This window comes from Onychostoma macrolepis, unplaced genomic scaffold (genome assembly GCF_012432095.1).
Source record: "Onychostoma macrolepis isolate SWU-2019 unplaced genomic scaffold, ASM1243209v1 Scaffold124, whole genome shotgun sequence".
NCBI lineage: Eukaryota > Metazoa > Chordata > Actinopteri > Cypriniformes > Cyprinidae > Onychostoma > Onychostoma macrolepis.
In genome coordinates this window covers 1-11,531 of record NW_026704625.1, presented here as the reverse complement: position 1 = coordinate 11,531, position 11,531 = coordinate 1, and the positions used below count along the sequence as shown (strand labels likewise).

Here is an 11,531-nt window from a genome sequence, read left to right as displayed (position 1 = left end):
TTTCGTGTCTTTGTTCTGGCTAGTCAGCGATCCAGAGAGTTGTACAGTGCGAACGGTTCTGTCATATTGCGCGTGTGTGAAAACAAAGTCGCCACGCCTTCAAAAGTCGGCCCCACCCCTGATGGGCCATTTAGTTTCAAGTTCTCACAGGCCTCACTTTTCAAGTCGATCAGACTGACTGTTGCCCAGCTGTAGCTGTTTTCATGCTTGTTTGGTTGTCCTTTCTATATCAGTATTCATTTTTTTTCGCCTCGCAGCGCCATCAAGTGGCCAGCGCCAGCGCCTTTTTCGCCCGCCACAGATTGGGCCCGCATATAGGTGTGCCGATTTGGGTGAAACGATCTCATTCCTTTCTCGAGTTATAGCCATTTTAGCAACCTCGCCACACGACCTGCGAACGCTTTTGAGGTCCCCTCGCCAAGGAGAGCGGAAATTTCCACTTTTTTTGCTTGATTATTGACAGTCAGACTCCAGAGAATCTTTCTGAGCCGCTTCGGGTCGGACTGGGCCAAATGCCTGGTGCTAGTTTGCAAAAGTAGGTTTTCAACAAAATCCAAAATAGCCGAAAATTTCGTCAGTGCGACGAGCCGATCCGAGACCTGCCTCGCTCGCTCGAGCCAAGGATTCCGATGACATAAGGCACTTGGCTCACGACAAGCCGCTTGGGAGTTAGGAGCGATGCCGCATTTCCGTCGCAGGCGGGGGAGGGTGCTACCATCCCCCGGCGTTTCAGGTCCCTGTGACTTACCTCGCAGGCGGGGGAGGGTGCTACCATCCCCCGGAGTTTCAGGTCTCTGCGGGGGAGGGTGCTACCATCCCCCGGCGTTTCAGGTCTCTGTGACTTACCGCTGCCTGATGGGCGTGGCTGCTTTCTGGCTTCCTCCTCTGCGCCATAGCGCCATCGCCGCCTTTTGGCTAAGATCAAGTGCAGTATCTGTTCTTATCAGACGCTGCTTTATTTTCCTTGTGTTTTACTCGAAATAAGAACAATGAACCGGAAAGAGGATTATGATTCATATGAGATTGAAGAGCCAAGTGATGAAGAAGGAGCCGGAAGCAGTTCTGAGGATGAGCTGGATGTTCCTCACAACGGGCCCCCGGAGCAGAAGAAGGAGCTGATCAGAGAGTATCTGACGGGGGAGAGCGAGTCCTCCAGTGGAGATGAGTTTGAGAAGGAGATGGAGGCAGAGCTCAGCAGCACCATGAAGAGCCTGGAGTGCAGCTGGACGGCATCTTCAGCTCAAGGTCAAACGTCTGGGACCAGTGACAGCACTGCCACTGCAAACAAGCAACAGACTGGGGAGTATGACAGCATTTACTTTGACCGACTGGATGAAGATGGCACAGCTGGCAGCTCTCAGGGTCTGAGGAGGAAGCAGCGCTTTGTTCTCACAAATGATGAGCTGTTATACCACCCAGACGAAGATGATCGCGACCAGGCGTGGTGGATGCAAAAGAAAAGAATACAGAAAGCAGAGGCAGCTGCCACCATCAGCAAACAGAAGAAACAAACCACACGCTGTTCCAAGCAGTGACGCTGTCCTCAACTGTCCTGCCTGTATGACCACTCTGTGCCTGGACTGTCAGAGGCATGAGAAATATCAGACGCAGTACAGAGCCATGTTCGTGATGAACTGCACGGTCGACAAAGAGGAGGTGCTGCGCTATAAAACCGCCAATAAGAGAAAGCAGAACCGGCACAGGAAGAAAGCCCGCCAGAGTACACGCCCTCATCCACAGAGACTGAAATGGAGTCAAGTGCAAGTCTGACTGATGCACGCTTGGCAGGAATGGACGAAGAAAAGATATATCACCCAGTCAAGTGCACAGAATGCTCCACTGAAGTGGCAGTGTATGATAAAGATGGGGTGTATCATTTCTTCAACATCCTAGCAAGTCACTGCTAAGGACATTTACTGGACTTATAAATACAAACCACATGTTTTGGTGGGTTTGACGACGTGCATCACTGGGCAACTTTACTGTACAGTACATAGAGAGAGACAGAGAGAGAGAGATATACACATTGTTTTTTGGGGGGGAAAGGAATATGGCTAGACATGTAATTTTATTTATAGGGTTTTTATATTTGATTTATATTCTGTTGTTGTAAAATGTAAACACTTTCATGTGATCCACTTCCTGTAAATAACATTTCATATTTGCATAAAGGTTTTTCTCTCAGATATGTCCTACCCTTTTATTAACCCTCTGGGGTCTGAGGTCATTTTGGGGCCCGTGTGATGTTTTCACATGCCCTGACATTTGTGCTTATTTCAGCTACTTAAAACATACTAGTCCTGGGCGCCATTTTGCATGCCTCCCTTATTTAACACACCTGATTGAGATCACCAACTCGTTAGGAGAGAGAACTAATGAGCTGATGATCTCAATGAGGGGATGGGGGAGGAGGGGAGGAGACAGTCAGACACCAGAGAATCTTTCTGCGCCGCTTCGGGTCGGACTGGGCCCAATGCCTGGTGCTAGTTTGCAAAAGTAGGTTTTCAACAAAATCCAAAAGGGAGGGGAGGGGAGGGGAAGGGAAGGGAAGGGAAGGGAGGGGAGGGGAGGGGAAGGGAAGGGAAGGGAGGGGAGGGGAGGGGAGGGAAGGGAGGGAGGGGAGGGGAAGGGAGGGGAGGGGAGGGGAGGGGAGGGGAGGGGAGGGGAGGGAGGGGAGGGAAGGGAAGGGAATTGAATTCCCGGGATCGGGGTTGGGAATGCCCGGGATCGGGGTTGGGAATGCCGAATCTATTGATAGGGGTGGGGGTCACCGTTGATGAGGATGGTCGAGAGGGAAATGGTAGCCCTGACCGGCAGCTTGAGTTTTCATACTTACCTGGCAGGGGAGACACCATGATCAAGAAGGCGGTTCACCCAGGGCGAGGTTTCGCCATTGCACCGGACGCAGTTGACCCCCGCGACCCCCAACTGTGGGAATCTCGACTGCATAATTTATGGTAGTGGGGATCATGCTCGCGCCTCCCCTGAAAGAGCTGGTAACAACAAATCTTTTTGCTTTTGTGTCTTTGTTCTTCTTTGTGTCTTGGTTCTTCTTCGTGTCTTGGTTCTTCTTCGTGTCTTTGTTCTGGCTAGTCAGCGATCCAGAGAGTTGTACAGTGCGAACGGTTCTGTCATATTGCGCTGTGTGAAAACAAAGTCGCCACGCCTTCAAAAGTCGGCCCCACCCCTGATGGGCCATTTAGTTTCAAGTTCTCACAGGCCTCACTTTTCAAGTCGATCAGACTGACTGTTGCCCAGCTGTAGCTGTTTTCATGCTTGTTTGGTTGTCCTTTCTATATCAGTATTCATTTTTTTTCGCCTCGCAGCGCCATCATGGCCAGCGCCAGCGCCTTTTTCGCCCGCCACAGATTGGGCCCGCATATAGGTGTGCCGATTTGGGTGAAACGATCTCATTCCTTTCTCGAGTTATAGCCATTTTAGCAACCTCGCCACACGACCTGCGAACGCTTTTGAGGTCCCTCGCCAAGGAGAGCGGAAATTTCCACTTTTTGCTTGATTATTGACAGTCAGACTCAGAGAATCTTTCTGAGCCGCTCGGTCGGACTGGGCCAAATGCCTGGTGCTAGTTTGCAAAAGTAGGTTTTCAACAAAATCCAAAATAGCCGAAAATTTCGCCAGTGCGACGAGCCGATCCGAGACCTGCCTCGCTCGCTCGAGCCAAGGATTCCGGCGACATAAGGCACTTGGCCTCACGACAAGCCGCTTGGGAGTTAGGAGCGATGCCGCATTTCCGCCGCAGGCGGGAGGGTGCTACCATCCCCGGCGTTTCAGGTCCCTGTGACTTACCTCGCAGGCGGGAGGGTGCTACCATCCCCGGCGCCAGGTCCCTGTGACTTACCTCGCAGGCGGGAGGGTGCTACCATCCCCGGAGTTTCAGGTCTCTGCGGGAGGGTGCTACCATCCCCGGCGCTTCAGGTCTCTGTGACTTACCGCTGCCTGATGGGCGTGGCCGCTTTCTGGCTTCCTCCTCTGCGCCATAGCGCCATCGCCGGCCTTTTGGCTAAGATCATGCAGTATCTGTTCTTATCAGACGCTTTTATTTTCCTTGTGTTTTACTCGAAATAAGAACAATGAACCGGAAAGAGGATTATGATTCATATGAGATTGAAGAGCCAAGTGATGAAGAAGGAGCCGGAAGCAGTTCTGAGGATGAGCTGGATGTTCCTCACAACGGGCCCCCGGAGCAGAAGAAGGAGCTGATCAGAGAGTATCTGACGGGGGAGAGCGAGTCCTCCAGTGGAGATGAGTTTGAGAAGGAGATGGAGGCAGAGCTCAGCAGCACCATGAAGAGCCTGGAGTGCAGCTGGACGGCATCTTCAGCTCAAGGTCAAACGCCTGGGACCAGTGACAGCACTGCCACTGCAAACAAGCAACAGACTGGGGAGTATGACAGCATTTACTTTGACCGACTGGATGAAGATGGCACAGCTGGCAGCTCTCAGGGTCTGAGGAGGAAGCAGCGCTTTGTTCTCACAAATGATGAGCTGTTATACCACCCAGACGAAGATGATCGCGACCAGGCGGGTGGATGCAAAAGAAAAGAATACAGAAAGCAGAGGCAGCTGCCACCATCAGCAAACAGAAGAAACAAACCACACGCTGTTCCAAGCAGTGACGCTGTCCTCAACTGTCCTGCCTGTATGACCACTCTGTGCCTGGACTGTCAGAGGCATGAGAAATATCAGACGCAGTACAGAGCCATGTTCGTGATGAACTGCACGGTCGACAAAGAGGAGGTGCTGCGCTATAAAACCGCCAATAAGAGAAAGCAGAACCGCACAGGAAGAAAGCCCGCCAGAGTACACGCCCTCATCCACAGAGACTGAAATGGAGTCAAGTGCAAGTCTGACTGATGCACGCTATAGGAATGGACGAAGAAAAGATATATCACCCAGTCAAGTGCACAGAATGCTCCACTGAAGTGGCAGTGTATGATAAAGATGGGGTGTATCATTTCTTCAACATCCTAGCAAGTCACTGCTAAGGACATTTACTGACTTATAAATACAAACCACATGTTTTGGTGGGTTTGACGACGCATCACTGGGCAACTTTACTGTACAGTACATAGAGAGAGACAGAGAGAGAGATATACACATTGTTTTTGGGGGAAAGGAATATGGCTAGACATGTAATTTTATTTATAGGGTTTTTATATTTGATTTATATTCTGTTGTTGTAAAATGTAAACACTTTCATGTGATCCACTTCCTGTAAATAACATTTCATATTTGCATAAAGGTTTTTCTCTCAGATATGTCCTACCCTTTTATTAACCCTCTGGGGTCTGAGGTCATTTTGGGGCCCGTGTGATGTTTTCACATGCCCTGACATTTGTGCTTATTTCAGCTACTTAAAACATACTAGTCCTGGGCGCCATTTTGCATGCCTCCCTTATTTAACACACCTGATTGAGATCACCAACTCGTTAGGAGAGAGAACTAATGAGCTGATGATCTCAATGAGGGGATGGGGGAGGAGGGGAGGAGACAGTCAGACACCAGAGAATCTTTCTGCGCCGCTTCGGGTCGGACTGGGCCCAATGCCTGGTGCTAGTTTGCAAAAGTAGGTTTTCAACAAAATCCAAAAGGGAGGGGAGGGGAGGGGAAGGGAAGGGAAGGGAGGGGAGGGGAGGGGAGGGGAGGGAGGAGGAGGGAGGAGGGAGGGGAGGGAAGGGAAGGGAGGGAGGGGAGGGGAGGGAAGGGAGGGGAGGGGAGGGAAGGGAGGGAGGAGGAGGGAGGGGAGGGAGGGGAGGGGAGGAGGGAGGGGAGGGGAGGGAAGGAAGGAATTGAATTCGGATCGGGTTGGGAATGCCCGGATCGGGTTGGGAATGCCGAATCTATTGATAGGGGTGGGGTCACCGCTGATGAGGATGGTCGAGAGGAAATGGTAGCCCTGACCGCAGCTTGAGTTTTCATACTTACCTGGCAGGGGAGACACCATGATCAAGAAGGCGGTTCACCCAGGGCGAGGTTTCGCCATTGCACCGGACGCAGTTGACCCCCGCGACCCCCAACTGTGGGAATCTCGACTGCATAATTTATGGTAGTGGGGATCATGCTCGCCTCCCCTGAAAGAGCTGGTAACAACAAATCTTTTTGCTTTTGTGTCTTTGTTCTTCTTTGTGTCTTGGTTCTTCTTTCGTGTCTTGGTTCTTCTTTCGTGTCTTTGTTCTGGCTAGTCAGCGATCCAGAGAGTTGTACAGTGCGAACGGTTCTGTCATATTGCGCTGTGTGAAAACAAAGTCGCCACGCTTCAAAAGTCGGCCCCACCCCTGATGGGCCATTTAGTTTCAAGTTCTCACAGGCCTCACTTTTCAAGTCGATCAGACTGACTGTTGCCCAGCTGTAGCTGTTTTCATGCTTGTTTGGTTGTCCTTTCTATATCAGTATTCATTTTTTTTCGCCTCGCAGCGCCATCATGGCCAGCGCCAGCGCCTTTTTCGCCCGCCACAGATTGGGCCCGCATAGGTGTGCCGATTTGGGTGAAACGATCTCATTCCTTTCTCGAGTTATAGCCATTTTAGCAACCTCGCCACACGACCTGCGAACGCTTTTGAGGTCCCTCGCCAAGGAGAGCGGAAATTTCCACTTTTTGCTTGATTATTGACAGTCAGACTCAGAGAATCTTTCTGAGCCGCTCGGTCGGACTGGGCCAAATGCCTGGTGCTAGTTTGCAAAAGTAGGTTTTCAACAAAATCCAAAATAGCCGAAAATTTCGCCAGTGCGACGAGCCGATCCGAGACCTGCCTCTCGCTCGCTCGAGCCAAGGATTCCGATGACATAAGGCACTTGGCTCACGACAAGCCGCTTGGGAGTTAGGAGCGATGCCGCATTTTCCGCCGCAGGCGGGAGGGTGCTACCATCCCCGGCGCTTCAGGTCCCTGTGACTTACCTCGCAGGCGGGAGGGTGCTACCATCCCCGGAGTTTCAGGTCTCTGCGGGAGGGTGCTACCATCCCCGGCGCTTCAGGTCTCTGTGACTTACCGCTGCCTGATGGGCGTGGCCGCTTTCTGGCTTCCTCCTCTGCGCCATAGCGCCATCGCTTCGGCCTTTTGGCTAAGATCAAGTGCAGTATCTGTTCTTATCAGACGCTGCTTTATTTTCCTTGTGTTTTACTCAAATAAGAACAATGAACCGGAAAGAGGATTATGATTCATATGAGATTGAAGAGCCAAGTGATGAAGAAGGAGCCGGAAGCAGTTCTGAGGATGAGCTGGATGTTCCTCACAACGGGCCCCCGGAGCAGAAGAAGGAGCTGATCAGAGAGTATCTGACGGGGGAGAGCGAGTCCTCCAGTGGAGATGAGTTTGAGAAGGAGATGGAGGCAGAGCTCAGCAGCACCATGAAGAGCCTGGAGTGCAGCTGGACGGCATCTTCAGCTCAAGGTCAAACGCCTGGGACCAGTGACAGCACTGCCACTGCAAACAAGCAACAGACTGGGGAGTATGACAGCATTTACTTTGACCGACTGGATGAAGATGGCACAGCTGGCAGCTCTCAGGGTCTGAGGAGGAAGCAGCGCTTTGTTCTCACAAATGATGAGCTGTTATACGACCCAGACGAAGATGATCGCGACCAGGCGTGGTGGATGCAAAAGAAAAGAATACAGAAAGCAGAGGCAGCTGCCACCATCAGCAAACAGAAGAAACAAACCACACGCTGTTCCAAGCAGTGACGCTGTCCTCAACTGTCCTGCCTGTATGACCACTCTGTGCCTGGACTGTCAGAGGCATGAGAAATATCAGACGCAGTACAGAGCCATGTTCGTGATGAACTGCACGGTCGACAAAGAGGAGGTGCTGCGCTATAAAACCGCCAATAAGAGAAAGCAGAACCGCACAGGAAGAAAGCCCGCCAGAGTACACGCCCTCATCCACAGAGACTGAAATGGAGTCAAGTGCAAGTCTGACTGATGCACGCTTGGCAGGAATGGACGAAGAAAAGATATATCACCCAGTCAAGTGCACAGAATGCTCCACTGAAGTGGCAGTGTATGATAAAGATGGGGTGTATCATTTCTTCAACATCCTAGCAAGTCACTGCTAAGGACATTTACTGGACTTATAAATACAAACCACATGTTTTGGTGGGTTTGACGACGCATCACTGGGCAACTTTACTGTACAGTACATAGAGAGAGACAGAGAGAGAGATATACACATTGTTTTTGGGGGAAAGGAATATGGCTAGACATGTAATTTTATTTATAGGGTTTTTATATTTGATTTATATTCTGTTGTTGTAAAATGTAAACACTTTCATGTGATCCACTTCCTGTAAATAACATTTCATATTTGCATAAAGGTTTTTCTCTCAGATATGTCCTACCCTTTTATTAACCCTCTGGGGTCTGAGGTCATTTTGGGGCCCGTGTGATGTTTTCACATGCCCTGACATTTGTGCTTATTTCAGCTACTTAAAACATACTAGTCCTGGGCGCCATTTTGCATGCCTCCCTTATTTAACACACCTGATTGAGATCACCAACTCGTTAGGAGAGAGAACTAATGAGCTGATGATCTCAATGAGGGGATGGGGGAGGAGGGGAGGAGACAGTCAGACACCAGAGAATCTTTCTGCGCCGCTCCGGGTCGGACTGGGCCCAATGCCTGGTGCTAGTTTGCAAAAGTAGGTTTTCAACAAAATCCAAAAGGGAGGGGAGGGGAGGGGAAGGGAAGGGAAGGGAGGGGAGGGGAGGGAGGGAAGGGAAGGAGGGGAGGGAGGAGGGAAGGGAAGGAGGGAGGGGAAGGGAGGGAAGGGAAGGGAGGGGAGGGGAGGGAGGAGGGAGGAGGGAGGGAGGGAGGGGAGGGGAGGGGAGGGAGGAGGAGGGAGGGAGGAAGGGAAGGGAATTGAATTCCGGATCGGGGTTGGGAATGCCCGGATCGGGTTGGGAATGCCGAATCTATTGATAGGGGTGGGGTCACCGCTGATGAGGATGGTCGAGAGGAAATGGTAGCCCTGACCGCAGCTTGAGTTTTCATACTTACCTGGCAGGGGAGACACCATGATCAAGAAGGCGGTTCACCCAGGGCGAGGCTCGCCATTGCACCGGACGCAGTTGACCCCCGCGACCCCCAACTGTGGGAATCTCGACTGCATAATTTATGGTAGTGGGGATCATGCTCGCGCCTCCCCTGAAAGAGCTGGTAACAACAAATCTTTTTGCTTTTGTGTCTTTGTTCTTCTTTGTGTCTTGGTTCTTCTTCGTGTCTTGGTTCTTCTTTCGTGTCTTTGTTCTGGCTAGTCAGCGATCCAGAGAGTTGTACAGTGCGAACGGTTCTGTCATATTGCGCTGTGTGAAAACAAAGTCGCCACGCCTTCAAAAGTCGGCCCCACCCCTGATGGGCCATTTAGTTTCAAGTTCTCACAGGCCTCACTTTTCAAGTCGATCAGACTGACTGTTGCCCAGCTGTAGCTGTTTTCATGCTTGTTTGGTTGTCCTTTCTATATCAGTATTCATTTTTTTTCGCCTCGCAGCGCCATCATGGCCAGCGCCAGCGCCTCTTTTCGCCCGGCCACAGATTGGGCCCGCATAGGTGTGCCGATTTGGGTGAAACGATCTCATTCCTTTCTCGAGTTATAGCCATTTTAGCAACCTCGCCACACGACCTGCGAACGTTTTGAGGTCCCCTCGCCAAGGAGAGCGGAAATTTCCACTTTTTTTGCTTGATTATTGACAGTCAGACTCCAGAGAATCTTTCTGAGCCGCTTCGGGTCGGACTGGGCCAAATGCCTGGTGCTAGTTTGCAAAAGTAGGTTTTCAACAAAATCCAAAATAGCCGAAAATTTCGTCAGTGCGACGAGCCGATCCGAGACCTGCCTCGCTCGCTCGAGCCAAGGATTCCGGCGACATAAGGCACTTGGCCTCACGACAAGCCGCTTGGGAGTTAGGAGCGATGCCGCATTTCCGCCGCAGGCGGGAGGGTGCTACCATCCCCGGCGCTTCAGGTCCCTGTGACTTACCTCGCAGGCGGGAGGGTGCTACCATCCCCGGAGTTTCAGGTCTCGCGGGAGGGTGCTACCATCCCCGGCGCTTCAGGTCTCTGTGACTTACCGCTGCCTGATGGGCGTGGCCGCTTTCTGGCTTCCTCCTCTGCGCCATAGCGCCATCGCCGGCCTTTTGGCTAAGATCATGCAGTATCTGTTCTTATCAGACGCTGCTTTATTTTCCTTGTGTTTTACTCGAAATAAGAACAATGAACCGGAAAGAGGATTATGATTCATATGAGATTGAAGAGCCAAGTGATGAAGAAGGAGCCGGAAGCAGTTCTGAGGATGAGCTGGATGTTCCTCACAACGGGCCCCCGGAGCAGAAGAAGGAGCTGATCAGAGAGTATCTGACGGGGGAGAGCGAGTCCTCCAGTGGAGATGAGTTTGAGAAGGAGATGGAGGCAGAGCTCAGCAGCACCATGAAGAGCCTGGAGTGCAGCTGGACGGCATCTTCAGCTCAAGGTCAAACGTCTGGGACCAGTGACAGCACTGCCACTGCAAACAAGCAACAGACTGGGGAGTATGACAGCATTTACTTTGACCGACTGGATGAAGATGGCACAGCTGGCAGCTCTCAGGGTCTGAGGAGGAAGCAGCGCTTTGTTCTCACAAATGATGAGCTGTTATACCACCCAGACGAAGATGATCGCGACCAGGCGGGTGGATGCAAAAGAAAAGAATACAGAAAGCAGAGGCAGCTGCCACCATCAGCAAACAGAAGAAACAAACCACACGCTGTTCCAAGCAGTGACGCTGTCCTCAACTGTCCTGCCTGTATGACCACTCTGTGCCTGGACTGTCAGAGGCATGAGAAATATCAGACGCAGTACAGAGCCATGTTCGTGATGAACTGCACGGTCGACAAAGAGGAGGTGCTGCGCTATAAAACCGCCAATAAGAGAAAGCAGAACCGCACAGGAAGAAAGCCCGCCAGAGTACACGCCCTCATCCACAGAGACTGAAATGGAGTCAAGTGCAAGTCTGACTGATGCACGCTATAGGAATGGACGAAGAAAAGATATATCACCCAGTCAAGTGCACAGAATGCTCCACTGAAGTGGCAGTGTATGATAAAGATGGGGTGTATCATTTCTTCAACATCCTAGCAAGTCACTGCTAAGGACATTTACTGACTTATAAATACAAACCACATGTTTTGGTGGGTTTGACGACGTGCATCACTGGGCAACTTTACTGTACAGTACATAGAGAGAGACAGAGAGAGAGAGAGAGAGATATACACATTGTTTTTGGGGGAAAGGAATATGGCTAGACATGTAATTTTATTTATAGGGTTTTTATATTTGATTTATATTCTGTTGTTGTAAATGTAAACACTTTCATGTGATCCACTTCCTGTAAATAACATTTCATATTTGCATAAAGGTTTTTCTCTCAGATATGTCCTACCCTTTTATTAACCCTCTGGGGTCTGAGGTCATTTTGGGGCCCGTGTGATGTTTTCACATGCCCTGACATTTGTGCTTATTTCAGCTACTTAAAACATACTAGTCCTGG

At 50.9% G+C, this 11,531-nt stretch overlaps 3 non-coding genes and 4 pseudogenes across 3 annotated transcripts; all 7 read left to right on the top strand.

The window, feature by feature from the left end:
• The first annotated feature begins 989 nt into the window (after positions 1-989).
• LOC131535071 (E2F-associated phosphoprotein-like) lies at positions 990-1,907 on the top strand (annotated as a pseudogene).
• A 921-nt stretch (positions 1,908-2,828) lies between these two features.
• Positions 2,829-2,986, top strand: LOC131535075 (U1 spliceosomal RNA). Its single transcript, XR_009269498.1, has one exon. It is a non-coding gene; the product is annotated as a U1 spliceosomal RNA (small nuclear RNA).
• A 1,105-nt stretch (positions 2,987-4,091) lies between these two features.
• Positions 4,092-5,005, top strand: LOC131535074 (E2F-associated phosphoprotein-like; annotated as a pseudogene).
• A 932-nt stretch (positions 5,006-5,937) lies between these two features.
• Positions 5,938-6,093, top strand: LOC131535076 (U1 spliceosomal RNA). Its single transcript, XR_009269499.1, has one exon. It is a non-coding gene; the product is annotated as a U1 spliceosomal RNA (small nuclear RNA).
• A 1,059-nt stretch (positions 6,094-7,152) lies between these two features.
• Positions 7,153-8,069, top strand: LOC131535073 (E2F-associated phosphoprotein-like; annotated as a pseudogene).
• A 933-nt stretch (positions 8,070-9,002) lies between these two features.
• On the top strand, positions 9,003-9,159 carry LOC131535077 (U1 spliceosomal RNA). The gene has a single exon (XR_009269500.1). It is a non-coding gene; the product is annotated as a U1 spliceosomal RNA (small nuclear RNA).
• A 1,060-nt stretch (positions 9,160-10,219) lies between these two features.
• LOC131535072 (E2F-associated phosphoprotein-like) lies at positions 10,220-11,133 on the top strand (annotated as a pseudogene).
• The last annotated feature ends 398 nt before the right edge of the window (positions 11,134-11,531 follow it).